Raw genomic sequence first — 13570 nt, forward strand, 5'->3', positions numbered from 1 at the left:
TCTGCCTTACTTCTCCCTTGGAACTCACAGAGCCAGGGAGACATGGACCCAGGGCTGTTCTTCCTGGACATACTTGGGAACATTGAGAAAACTTTTCAAAGATTGGCCCTTGATGGATGTAGGTAAGAAGGTAAGAGCTACCACTTCCACCTAGTTGTCCAGCTCCAATACGCGATATGTAAACCGCACGCAGCCTCTCTGTGGTTTACAAGGTTCAAAGTTGTTAACTAAAATCAATTGAAATAAAAAGGGTCACATTTGCCGTGGTACACAATTTACTTCTCCAGACGGCTTTGGCCTGCACTGCCGGACACACACACACACACACACACACACACACACACACACTCAGTAACCCTGGGGGAGAGCAGAGGCAGCTGCAGAAGCCCAAAACCTCCCCAATCCTAATTAAACCCTCCAAGTTTCCAGGCAACACAGCCAAGGAAAAAATCATTTCCAAGCTGAAGACCCTCAGCCCCCGCCCCAGCAAAGGAAACGGTCGTTTGGTTTAATCAGCCCACGTGCACATTCTCTCTCCACAGGTTGCCAAGACTGGGCCTGTACTTAGCAGAGGTATTTGTGTAATCAAAGCTTCTGGAACTTTCCCTGCCAAGGCTACCAATGTGAATAGGCTCCTGAGGTAAAAATGTTCCCCCTGCTGGGGACGGTGCCCTTGAAGTCTACATCAAAATCAAGCCAGGGTCACAGCTGTTGCGGCACCCCACAGCGGAAAACTTGCAAGAAATCCTAGCCTGCACTACTGCTTTGCCTCAGGTCTAGCGGAAACAGGCCCCAGTTGCAGGGGAGGGAGGGAGGGAGAGGAGAAAGGGAATATGTTTTCAAAAAGCCAACCCCTCTAAGTAGTACTCGGGGGTGGGAAGACAAAGCCGCCGTGGAACCTTGTCCCTTCACCAAGGCAACCTCACCCCACCACCCTCGCCCCTCCTCCTCTGTGAGCTGGGGGTCCCGCAGGTTGGCCGAGAGCCACTAGGTGGCAACAGATTAACTCTTCAAATGCCAGAGTGGGCTCAGAGAAGTCAGGAGTTGGGTGGAAAACTTTGCACCTGGTCGCTTTTCAGAGGAAAGGAAAAGCAAATGGCTTTTTTCTGTCCTTAAAGACCCTCGGCTTGCAGTGCTGATATCGGAGGAAACCCCGTGAGGGGAAGACTGCTTCCAGGTCACCCATTCTTAGGGTGGCTTGAGACATGGGGAGATACATCGTGTGTGCTCCAGGTTTCACGTCAGTGACAACAGGCTAAAAGACCCTTTGAGAAACTTATGCTCACGTTCGATCCACTTCAACAAATACTAACTACAGTAAGAAATGTGTGGTGGCATTTTCCACGGACAGCGCTAATGGACGAGGCCCCTGCCCTTGGGGTTTGTGGGGATGACAAGCGCTACATGAACGGTGTCTTTTTTTTAACTGAAGTTGATGTACAATATCATATAAGTTACAGGTGTACAATATAGTGACTCACAATTTTTAAAGGTTATATTCCATTTATAGTTATTATAAAAGATTGGCTATGCTCCTTGTATTGTACAATATATCCTTGTAGCTTATTTTATTTTTTAATTTTTATTTTTTAAATAAATTTATTTATTTATTTATTTTTGGCTGCGTTGGGTCTTTGTTGCTGCGCATGGGCTTTCTCTAGTTGCGGTGACGGGCTTCTCATCGCGGTGGCTTCTCTTGTTACGGAGCACAGGCTCTCGGTGCACGGCCTTCACTAGTTGCAGCATGCGGGCTCAGTAGTTGCGGCTCACGGGCTCTAGAGCGCAGACTCAGTAGTTGTGGCACACAGGCTTAGTTGCTCTGCGGCATGTGGGATCTTCCCGGACCAGGGCTCGAACCCATGTCCCCTGCATTGGCAGGCGTATTCTTAACCACTGTGCCACCAGGGAAGCCCTGTAGCTTATTTTATACCTAATAATTTGTACTTCTTAATCCCCTACCCCTATATAGCACCCCCTTTCCCTCTCCCCACTGGTAACCACTAGTTTGTTCTCTATATGTGTGTCTGCTTCTTTTTTTGTGGTATCATGAATAATATTCTTATAGTTAGCCACCTTTGAGGAGTAAAGGAGAGGAGATTCAAATTTTCTATCAGTAAAAAGGAAAGACAAGTTCCAGAAAAGAGGCTCATGAAGATCATTTTACATCAAGCTTCTCTGATATGGGAAGGCTTACGTTTCTAGGGTGAGCGAGGCCTAAAATATGGGAGCCACCACAGAGAAACTTTGCCAGCAGAGGCTAAAAATGCTTGCTGTTCAGATGACAAGAAAAACAAATCATTCCCCTGGGTATTCTAGCCTCTGCAAAGCATCCCCCCCATTCTGCCTATTAAACTTCTCCCACAAATATAAAAATACTGTGGTGTTGATCGGAGTATAGGGCCGGAAAGGTGAAATTGATTTACTTTAGAAAAGGGAGAGGGAGCTACCAGCCTCAGGAGGAATAAATTCAGAAAGGCGGGATGGGAGCTGGGGGAGAGAAGACAAGTGCTCTTGTCGCTGGGTTTAAGAGAGTTTGGAGGGATACCGGGAGAAGGAGGAAAGGATTGGGAGGAGAGAGCCATAAATGTGTGATATATACGACAAGAGAGAGATGGGAAAGGCAATTTTAAGATGTTTTGCTGTGCATTTGGGATTCTCTTTGATATGTTTCAACAGAACACAGTAAAGATTAAAATTACCTTGCGATTATTTTTATTTCTTGGGCTGGAAGGCCGCCGATGACAGAGCAAGCAACTTTGGTGGCAACACTCCCTTCCCTTCCCGCCTGTCTAGGTGGTAGGACAGTGTCCAGATTGTAAATTCTTTCAGGAAAAGCCATTCCAGGATCTCTGATAGGTTATACAAAACATAAGTATTTGTTAGGCTAATTCTAATATGCAATTTCTCATTCTTGAATGGGCAGCCTCGGAGTTTCACTTTTGCTCTACACATTCACCAAAAAGACAGGAAGCACCACAGTAAGACAACTCTCTGATCATCAAGTGACTTTGGAAGATGATGTCACGTGGTTTTCTTTAATCATCACCATACTTATACTGAGTACATGGCAGGACTAATAGGTGTTGGGTGGAATCGGGGCTCAGAATGGCCCACTAGCCTCAGTTCTTATTTGGGACAAGAACTGTTGTGTGTTGGAGAATTTTAAATGAGTTTTTCCCGAGGTCCTGATCATACTTCATTTTTTCTCTCTGCCAGATTCCCTGTATCTCTAACCACTCCTTTACCACCCAACCATGTCTAGTCTGCTAGGCAAATTCCTACCCTAAAAGGAAGCTTTTTGAAATGTCCCGGGCTCTGTGAAACCTGCCCTGAGCACTCACCACACCCTCTGTACATACGTCACCCCCTGGTACTGCGATATTGCTTTCATATCTACCTTCCTAGCTAGAGTGAAGACATGAATGATCTCTATATCTTCAGTGTCCAGAATAGTGCTCAGCACACAGCTGATGCTTGACAAACATCGGACCACGACCTGTCCCATATCCTGTCATTCCATGCTGAGAAAACCCAGCTTTTGAAAAGCCATCATCTTCCAAGCACTTCACCTAGAACTCAATTGGCAGTAGGTGCTAGGGAATTCGACCGATTATCCATCCCTCTAATTATAATGTGTATTTATCAATCTTCAGTTGGCAGTCCCAGAACAAAGTTTACTCAGATTTACAGAAAGTGGAGGAAAACGCCCCAATAAGTCGACTTTCTGATCATCAGAGCTCTAGGAATATGGTTCTCAAAGCCTTTAGTGATAGAAATTTTTGTGTCTATACTTCTGTTTCTGACATGAAACTCTTACTCTTTTAAAAAATGTTTATTTTTAAAAAATACAAAAGTATTCCACGCTCATTAAAGAACAATTGCCAAACAGAGAAAAGCAGAAAACAACAAAACAGTTTTCAATCGTCTCCCTATGTAAATAGTAAGTCTGTAACATTTTGGAGTATGAATTACTCTCTTACTTATGGATTTTAATAAAAACCAGAGGACAGCTCGTGCTGTCTCCTAAAATTAGAGCCAGATTCCACAGAACACACATAGGTGGATTTCATAGTTGGTTCCTGTGTGCACAGGTGAGGCAGCGCCTGCCTATAGGCACACCCTGGTAAGCAGCTCTGGGTAGGGGTAGACGAGTTAATGGAAAGAGTGAATTCGCACGGTTGGGTGCCTTTGCTTGATCTTATGGAGTTTGTCTCTTGCCAACCACTTTTCTGTTCTCTTCAGATCCCCTGGAGTCGTGACAAGCCTCAGGCTTCCGGCTCCCATCTGTGCAATTACTGGTCAGACCTCTCAGGCTGCAGTGATGGACATGAGGTCCTTAGTAAAAATCCGAGGGCCTCACCAACAGCCCCGTGACCTTCACCACTGGTTTCCTTGACTGAATTGCCTTGAGCTGTCATACTTGAACTCTAGCCTCCATTATGACACTCTTCCTTGGACTCTTAGTGGCAACCTAGCACCATCCCTTGTTACTGTAATGGGACAAACAACTCCCTAGAATGGAAAGATCATGGCAGCAAGATGACACCTCGTCGAAGTTAATAAAGAGATAGAGGCAGCTTTCAGGCTGAGCAGAGCGGACCATCAGGATGTCCTCATTTGTATGGAACGACCAGCCCCGAGAAAAGTGTACACTGACTTCTCGGCATTGGAACAGATCTTTACACGTGTGTATATATTTGTTTTATTTAAAGTAAAAAGTATTTCTGGGCCCAGAGGAATGAATCACTGCTGTAACTGAACAAGGCTTACCTAGACTCTGCCAGGCACTGTGCTAATTGCTGAAGACATAAAGACACACACCACAGTCCAGCTAGGGAGAGAACCATGCAGCTGTGTAGAGGGAAAGGATTTTAATATTTATGGAATGCTCCCTCTGTGCTGGCCATTGTGCTGGGTGTTTTGTAAAATTAACACATTTAATCTCAGCAAAGTGTAAATTAGATAGTATTTCCTTTCATTTTATGGAAGAAGAGGAGCCGAGGCTCAGGGAGCTATTTACTGCCCTAACTCACACAGCTGGAACTTTTAATAAAAACTCAAAATCGACATCGCAGGCAGTTTGATGGAGCAGAGGGGAGCAGCATTTCAGCGTGCGTGGGTGGAGACTGGGAGCATGACCTCCGTGCCGTCGGCCTTGTCTTGCTTTCTGCGTCAGCCAGGGCCAGGAGCCACACCATCCCAGGCTTACCTCCTCCTTCCCTGAAGAGGCAAAGGACAGAACAGTGGAATGAACTGGATGTGTAGATTCAGCGGGTCTTGTGTTCCCACCAGTGGTGTGGCCTCAGGTTCGCGTCCTGATTTTTTTTTTTTTTTTTTTTTTTTGCAGTACGCGGGCCTCTCACTGTTGTGGCCTCTCCCACTGTGGAGCACAGGCTCCGGACGCACAGGCTCAGCGGCCATGGCTCACGGACCCAGCCGCTCCGCGGCATGTGGGATCTTCCTGGACCGGGGCACGAACCCGTGTCCCCTGCACCGGCAGGCGGACTCTCAACCACTGCGCCATCAGGGAAGCCCACCCGTCTTGATATTTTTGAGCTCCGGTTCCTCACTCATATAATGGCACAATGGCAACCTTACAGGGTTAAGATTATGAGTCTTGAGTTATGAAAAGTGGCTCGCACTGCACATGGAGCATTTCAACGCTCAATAAACATTAGCTCTTGTGCCTTCACAGCTTTACCAGCATAGATCTATATGGTCAGTTCCTGTACTATGTCCTAAAATACTCTATTTGTTCTGTGTGTGTTAATCTTTGTCCCCCCAACCCATTCTCCTCCCCTACTAGGTGGCCTTAAATTCTTTGAGGGAAAATATCATGTCACATGTTAACAATTTTCATAGTGTGTGACCCACAGCAAACATGAAAAAACAAAAAACAATACCCAACATTTGATTGATCGAATCTGTCTTGCTGACACCACATTCTGACCACCAGGTGATGGGTTAGTAGCCGATAACTAGAGCCAGCTCATACTGACTGTGAAAGCCATGTTAAACTTTCAGGAAATTTGTGAGCCAGTTGTTAAACTGTGGGTAGCTTAAAATTTGCTGTGGTACGAGTATTTACACCACAGACACTGGTAAATCCTATAAAGCAGGGCTTTGCTTCATCCTCGCACCCAAACATACACAGAGAGCCAGAACGTACAAGGTTTCCTGATAGTCTAATTTCTGGTGCCTCATCATTTTCAAGAAACTTCCAGATGATACTTAGCTTGATCTCACCAAAGCAGAAATGTGTAGAGTATTTAAAGACTCCCTATACTAATAGGATTTCTGATTTTAGAATTGGAAATTTAAAGATCTCACTTCTTTCGATCACCCTCCAGTGTAGAAGTATCTTCTTTAACATTCCTAATGAATGCCATGGGAACCCAGTCTCTCCCCATGGAGAGCTCCAAAAATTCTTCACAGTGGTCTGTTCCTACCTTTCCTGTAACTTCCACTAATTGTTCTGGGATCTGCCTGTATTTTGTAGCAAAGCAGCATGTCCACACTCTCCAAGTGATAGCATTGAGCACAGCTCTCATGTCACAGCCACCATGATTCCTCTCTGTCAGCCTTCATGTAGGGTCTTCATTTTCTCATTGTTAAGACTGTCCACCCCCCACCATTGTAGTTATCCAAGAGCTGAACAAAATATTCTGGATTTAGCTAATTAAGTACAATAAAGTGAGACTACTACTTCCTGTGATATTTTTCCACAAGTATAGTTCACATTTAGTTAAAAAAATTAATTCTTGTCATTAATTAGTTATTTTCAAGCCAGGCTACCTTAGTGCTATATCCACACAATTCATTTTATGAGCTAAGCACTTTACATTTATGGTGGTTGTATGCCATATTCCTATTACTGATGCATTCTCTTTTGAGTATTGATTTTGATAACCATCATATTAATTCAATTAATTTTTAGTTTTGTGACCTCCCCTATAGACCTTCCTAGAGGTAAAATTTAAAGACTAAATACAAATATGCAACCAGTTGTGGTATTACCTAATGACTATTATCCAACACAACTGTCTGAAATTTGTCTGCAGGGATGTCATGAGAAGTTTTGTCTAATAGTTTGCTGAAATCAGGCATGTTTATATAATTCCCTAGATTTGTCAGTGCAACCATTTCATCAAAAATGGTAATGAATTTGATGTGGTATGCCTTGTTTTTAGTGAACTCAGCTGGTTTCTTGTACTCATCTACTTGTTTTCTAATTTGCTTATAAATGTTGTACTTAATAATTGATTCTAGAATTTTGTACTGAGAAAAAGCTTACCAGTCAGTAGTTTCCAATAGCCACCTTTTCCTGTTTGTTGAGATTCAGGATGACATTTTCTTAATACTTCTTTTGACATCTCTCCTGTTCACTTTGATGTCACATGGATTCCAAGTCATGGGACTCTTTTTTTTTTTTGCAGTACATGGGCCTCTCACTGTTGTGGCCTCTCCCGTTGCGGAGCACAGGCTCCGGATGCGCAGGCTCAGCGGCCATGGCTCACGGGCCCAGCCACTCCGCGGCATGTGGGATCTTCCCGGACCGGGGCACGAACCCGCGTCCCCTGCATTGGCAGGCGGACTCTCAACCACTGCGCCACCAGGGAAGCCCCAGTCATGGGACTCTTGCAAGTCCAGAGTCATACCCTGTTAAATCATTTGTCTGGTCCTTCAGTGCACTACTGTCTAATAGAAACATGACGCAAAACACACAGATGAACCATTTACATAATTTAAAAATTTCTAATAGCCACATTAAATAACTAAAAAGAAACAGGTAAAATTAAATTTAACCTTATATCTCCAAATTATTATCATTTCAAAATATAATCTATGTAAAAATTATTGAGATATTTTACATTTTTTATGCTAAGTCTTCCAAATCTAGAGTGTGGTTTATACTTACCGTAAACCTTAATAAATATATACCAGCCACATTTCAAGAGCTTAAAAGGCACATGTAGGCACATGAATCGGGCAGGGATAGACTTCTACTCATTTCAAGTGTCTGAACATTATTGTTATTTTTATTCTTATGATGTACTCTTTTTATCTTGTACTTCATTCCCATTTTCGTGATATTTATTCTTTCTTTTTCAGCAAGAAGGGCTCACACAGAGTCAAGAAGGCAAGAGCTAAATAGAGGTGGAACAGCCTCACTTTCTCTTTGTCTGTTGATATTAATGAGGGTACCTTTTACAGTTAAACGCCATAAAGAAAGCTCGTTAATGGCAGCAACATCCCCTAGCACACAATTCTCCCTAGAACCACAAAATGGGTATGTTACAGAGGCCTGGGAGCTAATTCTCTCCAGATGTGCGCAAAGCAAGCCAGACCAAAAGGTGGAAACTGGAATTACTAAACACTTAATAAGGAGCTGATGGAACCAAGGCCCCAGGGTTGGCTCAGCAATAGTGAAACACAGAGACCCTGTTTGTTCAGAGAAACTTCAAAGCCCCCTATAAACTCCCAAGAAAGGTGAGAGGCAAAAACACTACAGAGGATTCTGCAGCATTCTTGCAAAGTCAAACTGGAGACTAACTTGAGATTCTTCCCCTGGTGCTTAAGAAGAAGACTTAGGGGCAGGTCTGGTGAGCAGATGTGTGACTTCTGTTGATGCCCATTCTTACAGTATGTGCATGGAGGATATAGACCTTTCTCTAGTGAGGCCAAAGGGGACAAAATAATTAAACATTTAGTTTAAAAAATAAATCAGAAAGAGCAAATGCCTTCTCTGGACTAAGTATTACTCTATACCCAAACCATAAAACTGCTAATGAGACATAGCAGATCCAAATAAAGTTGGTTATATTTATCTTTGTTTTTTCTTCCTTCCCTCACTTTACTAGTGGGACAAAGAACATGGAGTTTTGGCTAAGATCATAATTAAAAAGTAGGAAAAAAGATCAAATAATCCAGTGTGATATGAGTTGAAAGACCAATCACTTTGGTCACCAGTTACCTGGCAGGAGAAAGGCTTCTAGGATCCAATCCTGTAGCTGTTTTGTTTGTCTGTTGTTTCCATTGCTAATCGCCGTGACCTGTCAGGTATGTGCTGTTTGCCTTTCATATCTTTCTTTGGGATTCACAGAAATAATGAAACAATGCCAGCTTAAAAACAAGACAAGAAAAGTGATCCAAAGTGACCCCAATGCCTAAGCAAAATGGTGCCATAGAGGAAGGAAGAGAAAGACCCTCATTAAAATGTTACTAAAAGAGAGAAAAACAGAGACAGTTCTGGTGTTGCTAGAAACTGAGGCAAAATCCCATCTCCTCCTTGGAGAATCAGAACAAAAAGTGTCCCCACCCCTTTTTTTTTTTCATATGATAGAATTATGTCCATTGCACTCACAACATAATGATGAATCAAATGCATAGTCTCTTTGGACTGAGATCTAGGTTGGATTCCCAGCTCAGCCACTTACTAGATGTATAACATTTTCAGTTTCTTAACCTGTCTTGGGTTTTCGTTTCCTCATCTATAAACAGGGCAGGAAAACAGGACTTCCTTCTTAGGATTGTTCTGAGAATTAGCAGAGGCAGTGTATGTAAAATTCTGACGTTTTATAGCCCACTCCTTGGCACAAGGTGAGAGATAACTAATGATACCCAAGTTGATAGTCTGTTTATTATTTACCATCCCATCTTCCATTCACCTCTCTTCCTGCAGGAATATGTCCTTCTGGTATTCACAGCCTTTGGTAGATTGCATTATTTTCAGGCAGATCCTTCTCCTTCTTATCTCCAAAGGGCGGTTCATCAGGGTTGTTCCTTGTGCTAATTCTCTTCATAAAGGAAAGGAACAGAGTCTCAACTGAGTCACATACTTGGTGAATTCCTGAACTCTGAGCATTTGCTGGAAGTGTGGCTCTCAGAAATGGTTTTCCGAGATGGATCATTGGCTAAGGAGATACGTGTCACCCCGTACACAGGCTGCCCTCAGTTCCCCTTCCTAGGACTTCTGTGCATATGACCAATCACCATAATAAAGCATTTCATAATGTCATGATTTGACAAGAAAAAGATAAATGCAAACAGTACACAAACACTGGGAGGAGAAACATCTGGATGTCCACTGCTTGTTTCCTGTTAGGAGAGTTTGGGAACTTGGGGATTTTAACAGTTGGACAGGGCTAATTTTGGAAATGACTTCACATTTCTACAAAAAGGAAAAGCATACATTTATTACACTTTACTCATCAGATGAGGGAAGTTGGTGGTCAACTTCCCAGGCCTCTCTGAGAACAAAGGGGATTGAATTGGAAATGGAGAGAGGGTTTTCCTTCCCTTCTCACCCTCTCACTTCTAGTGTACCCCTTCTCCTTGTCATGACTTTGGGCTCCTAGATTTCTAACTTTCCTTCTTATATTCAGTTTTCTCTTAGGTTCCAGAAGTCTTAACTTTGAATTCTGGCTTTACCACTGACAGATCTCTTACTCTAAGCCTCAGTTTCCTCTTTTGAAACTAAAATGAATCATAATAGTAATGTTAATCATAGCAGTAATAAGTATTTACCCTCCAATTTCACAGGATTGTGTAGATCAAGTCCCTTCCTCCTCCTCCCAGTTCCCAAAACATTTGATGTTCTTTCTTGATTCTTTGTCTTCTAATAGAGGTTTCCCTTTTCTCTCCCTAGAAAACTGTGACTCACCCTTTTAGACCCAGCCTGAATACAACTGATGCTGTGAGAGACTGTCTCCCTCTCACAGGTATTAAAAATAACATCTCAGAGCACATTTCGTAACAAGGGAAATTTTGCAATACATCTTTAAGAAAAAGGAACTTATAAAATATATGATCCAAATTTGGTAAAATATTATATTATATATATTTAAATTTATTTAACAGGATGTTAAATGGGGCTCCTCTTGTCATGGACTTTGGGTACAGATGCAAAGCTGAAAGAACCCTCACATTCTAAAATGTAGATGCTAGGTACATATGCAGACGCTGTTAAAAGGTAGACCAGATAGCCTTGCAATATCCCACCACCTATATAAGAAAAGGTAAGAAATTCAAATTCAGTTTGCTTAAGTAGGAACTTCTTACTAATGAGTTGTTGGCTGCATATGAACTGTTGTGTCATCACTCCTCCGTTCCCCATGAGTTACTCACTTCTCAGGTCAGATGAGACTAGCTCTAATAGAACCACTCCAAGAAATCGGGGATTCCTGCAAGAAGAGGAACCTGGCTTCTCACTCCTCTCTGGATGCTGGTTGAGTTATAGACAGTCTCAGGCCCATGAAGGTGCTGCCTCCCAAGCAGAGGAGAGTGAGAAAGTTCTTGGGATTTTGACACATGATCCCTTCCCTATAGGTGGGGGCATATGTGAGCCCAGCATGGCTTGTCTGAGCACCCTGAAGGTGTGAGCCAGAGGAGCAGTTGGCAACAGCAGGGTAAGGAGAAAAAGCCACAGAGGAGCAGTGACGCCACTATTCAGCATGGGAGGGATGCCTGAGTTTTCCATGGGCCCAGAGGATATTTTGAAGGCAACTGGATTTAAAGTCCCTTGAAGGTCATCCCAGCAGAAAATGGCAGTAAGGTGATTGCAAAAGCTGAGAGTGGAGGAGGGCAAGATATCAGCTGGACTGTGTGTCACTCACATGAATGTCAGGGGCTGCACAGTGTGTAGGTCCTCAGGGTGCCTCCAAGTAATCCACAGGCAACTGGCCAAAGACCAGGGTATGGAAGCCTCTAGAGACAGGCAGGAGTAGCCAAGGGAGACATAAAACATTAACATCAGCACTAGGAAAGGATATTTCTCTCTCTTCTTCCTCTTCCCCTCTCTTTTGCCCCAAATCTGGAGATCCAGTAGAAGTGAGGAGAATACACCCAGACATACACTTCTCATTCGCTGCTGAAGATTCCTGCCCATGACTCAGGCCTATGTTGAGGGTTGCAAATCAGGGGATGTTGGGAAAAACAGAAATTTTAACTTGGGAGTGAGACTGAAACTTTGGTTTAGGCTCAATGAAACGATGTTATAACTGAAAGTGACATTTTCCTTCTGGATCCATTTTGCTCTCAAGATCCCATGCTTGTTGATGGATGAAGAAAACTTCAGACTTGCCAATGAAAGGTAATGCAGCCTTTCCTCACTTACCCGGAGAGGAGTCCGTACAGCATTGTCTTGGGTTCTCATTGTAACTTAAAGGGAAACGTTCACAAAGTTTAGAACCCTTGATGTCCCACAGATGAAGGAGGAGGATGTCCTCAAATTCCAAGCAGCAGGAACCCACTTAGGTGGCACCAACCTTGACTTCCAGATGGAACAATACATCTCCTAAAGGAAAAGTGACGGCATCTACATTATAGATCTGAAGGGGACCTGGGAGAAGCTTCTGCAGATGGCTTGTGCCATTGTTACCATTTAAAAACTGATCAGTGTCATATCCTCCGGGAACACTGGCCAGAGGGCTGTGCTGAAGTTTGCTGCTGTCACTGGAGCCACTCCTATTGCTGTCCGCTTCACTCCTGGAACCTTCACTAACCAGATCCAGGCAGCCTTCCAGAGGCCGCATCTTCTGGAGGTTACTGATCCCAGGGCTGACGACCAGCCTCTCACAGAGGTGTTGTACGTGAACCCACCTACCACTGCTCCCTGTAACACAGACTCTCCTCTGAGCCCTGTGGACACTGCCATCCTTGCAGCAACAAGGGAGTTCACTCAGTGGGTCTGAGGTGGTGGATCCTGGCCCAGGGAGTTCTGCACATGCGTGGTACCATCCCGTGTGCACACCGTGGGAAGTCACGCCTGATCTCTGCTTCTACAGAGGTGCCGGAGAGACTGAAAAGGAAGAACAGGCCATGCTGAGAAGGCCATGGCCAAGGAGGAGCATCAGGGTGAATGGACTGCTGCAGCTCCCAAGTTCACTGTATTCTACCCATGGTTGCAGACGGGTCTGAAGGCGCAGGTGCCTCTGTGCCTGCCCAGAAGTTCCTGCACAAGACGGAAGCCCTCAGCCCCGTCTTACTAGGGATTTAGTAAGAAAAGCCATTTCCAGGGTATGTTATAATTAAAGTCATACTAATTCAGTCCAATCCTTAAACACCTACTCCACCTCACTCTTTACTGTGGGATAATTATATGATTATAACCCTGAGGCATTGCAGGACATGGGAGAAAGAATGAACCCTTCAAGTCTTTATGTTAATTGCATGTTACTGTTGTCTAATTATTTGTCAGGAGAAGGCGATGAAGAGTGATGATAAAAGCATAAAAGTTTTTGCAGCTCCAGGACTCCAGATCCCAGCTCTGCCACTTAGTAACTGCCTGCCACAGTTTCCTCATCTCTGTTGCTAGGAGTTTTTTTGGCATCCTCAAGGGAAGTTTTAATGCATAGAAAGATTAATCAGAGGCTTAGTTTTGGTTTTTTAATTAATTTTTAAAATTAAAGTTACAAATTGAAAACTCGAATTGTTCTTTAAGCTTTTAAGTTCGGCTTCAAATCTTATTAATCCATTTATAAGGCTAGTAAACATTTTTTTTAATTTTATCTTATTTATTTATTTAGAATTTTATTTATTTTTTATACAGCAGGTTTTTTTAGTTATCTAT

The 13570-nt window shown here is 43.4% G+C and overlaps 1 protein-coding gene and 1 pseudogene across 1 annotated transcript in view; both read left to right on the forward strand.

The window, feature by feature from the left end:
* Positions 1-7501, forward strand: part of TM2D1 (TM2 domain containing 1) — a 158914-nt gene extending 151413 nt beyond the window's left edge. The window contains exon 7 of the mRNA XM_060139901.1: positions 7437-7501. The gene's annotated coding sequence lies outside the window, so the exon portion shown is untranslated. The remainder of the gene's footprint in view (positions 1-7436) is intronic.
* A 4660-nt stretch (positions 7502-12161) lies between these two features.
* LOC132515538 (small ribosomal subunit protein uS2-like) lies at positions 12162-12997 on the forward strand (annotated as a pseudogene).
* The last annotated feature ends 573 nt before the right edge of the window (positions 12998-13570 follow it).

Source organism: Lagenorhynchus albirostris, chromosome 2, assembly GCF_949774975.1.
Source record: "Lagenorhynchus albirostris chromosome 2, mLagAlb1.1, whole genome shotgun sequence".
NCBI lineage: Eukaryota > Metazoa > Chordata > Mammalia > Artiodactyla > Delphinidae > Lagenorhynchus > Lagenorhynchus albirostris.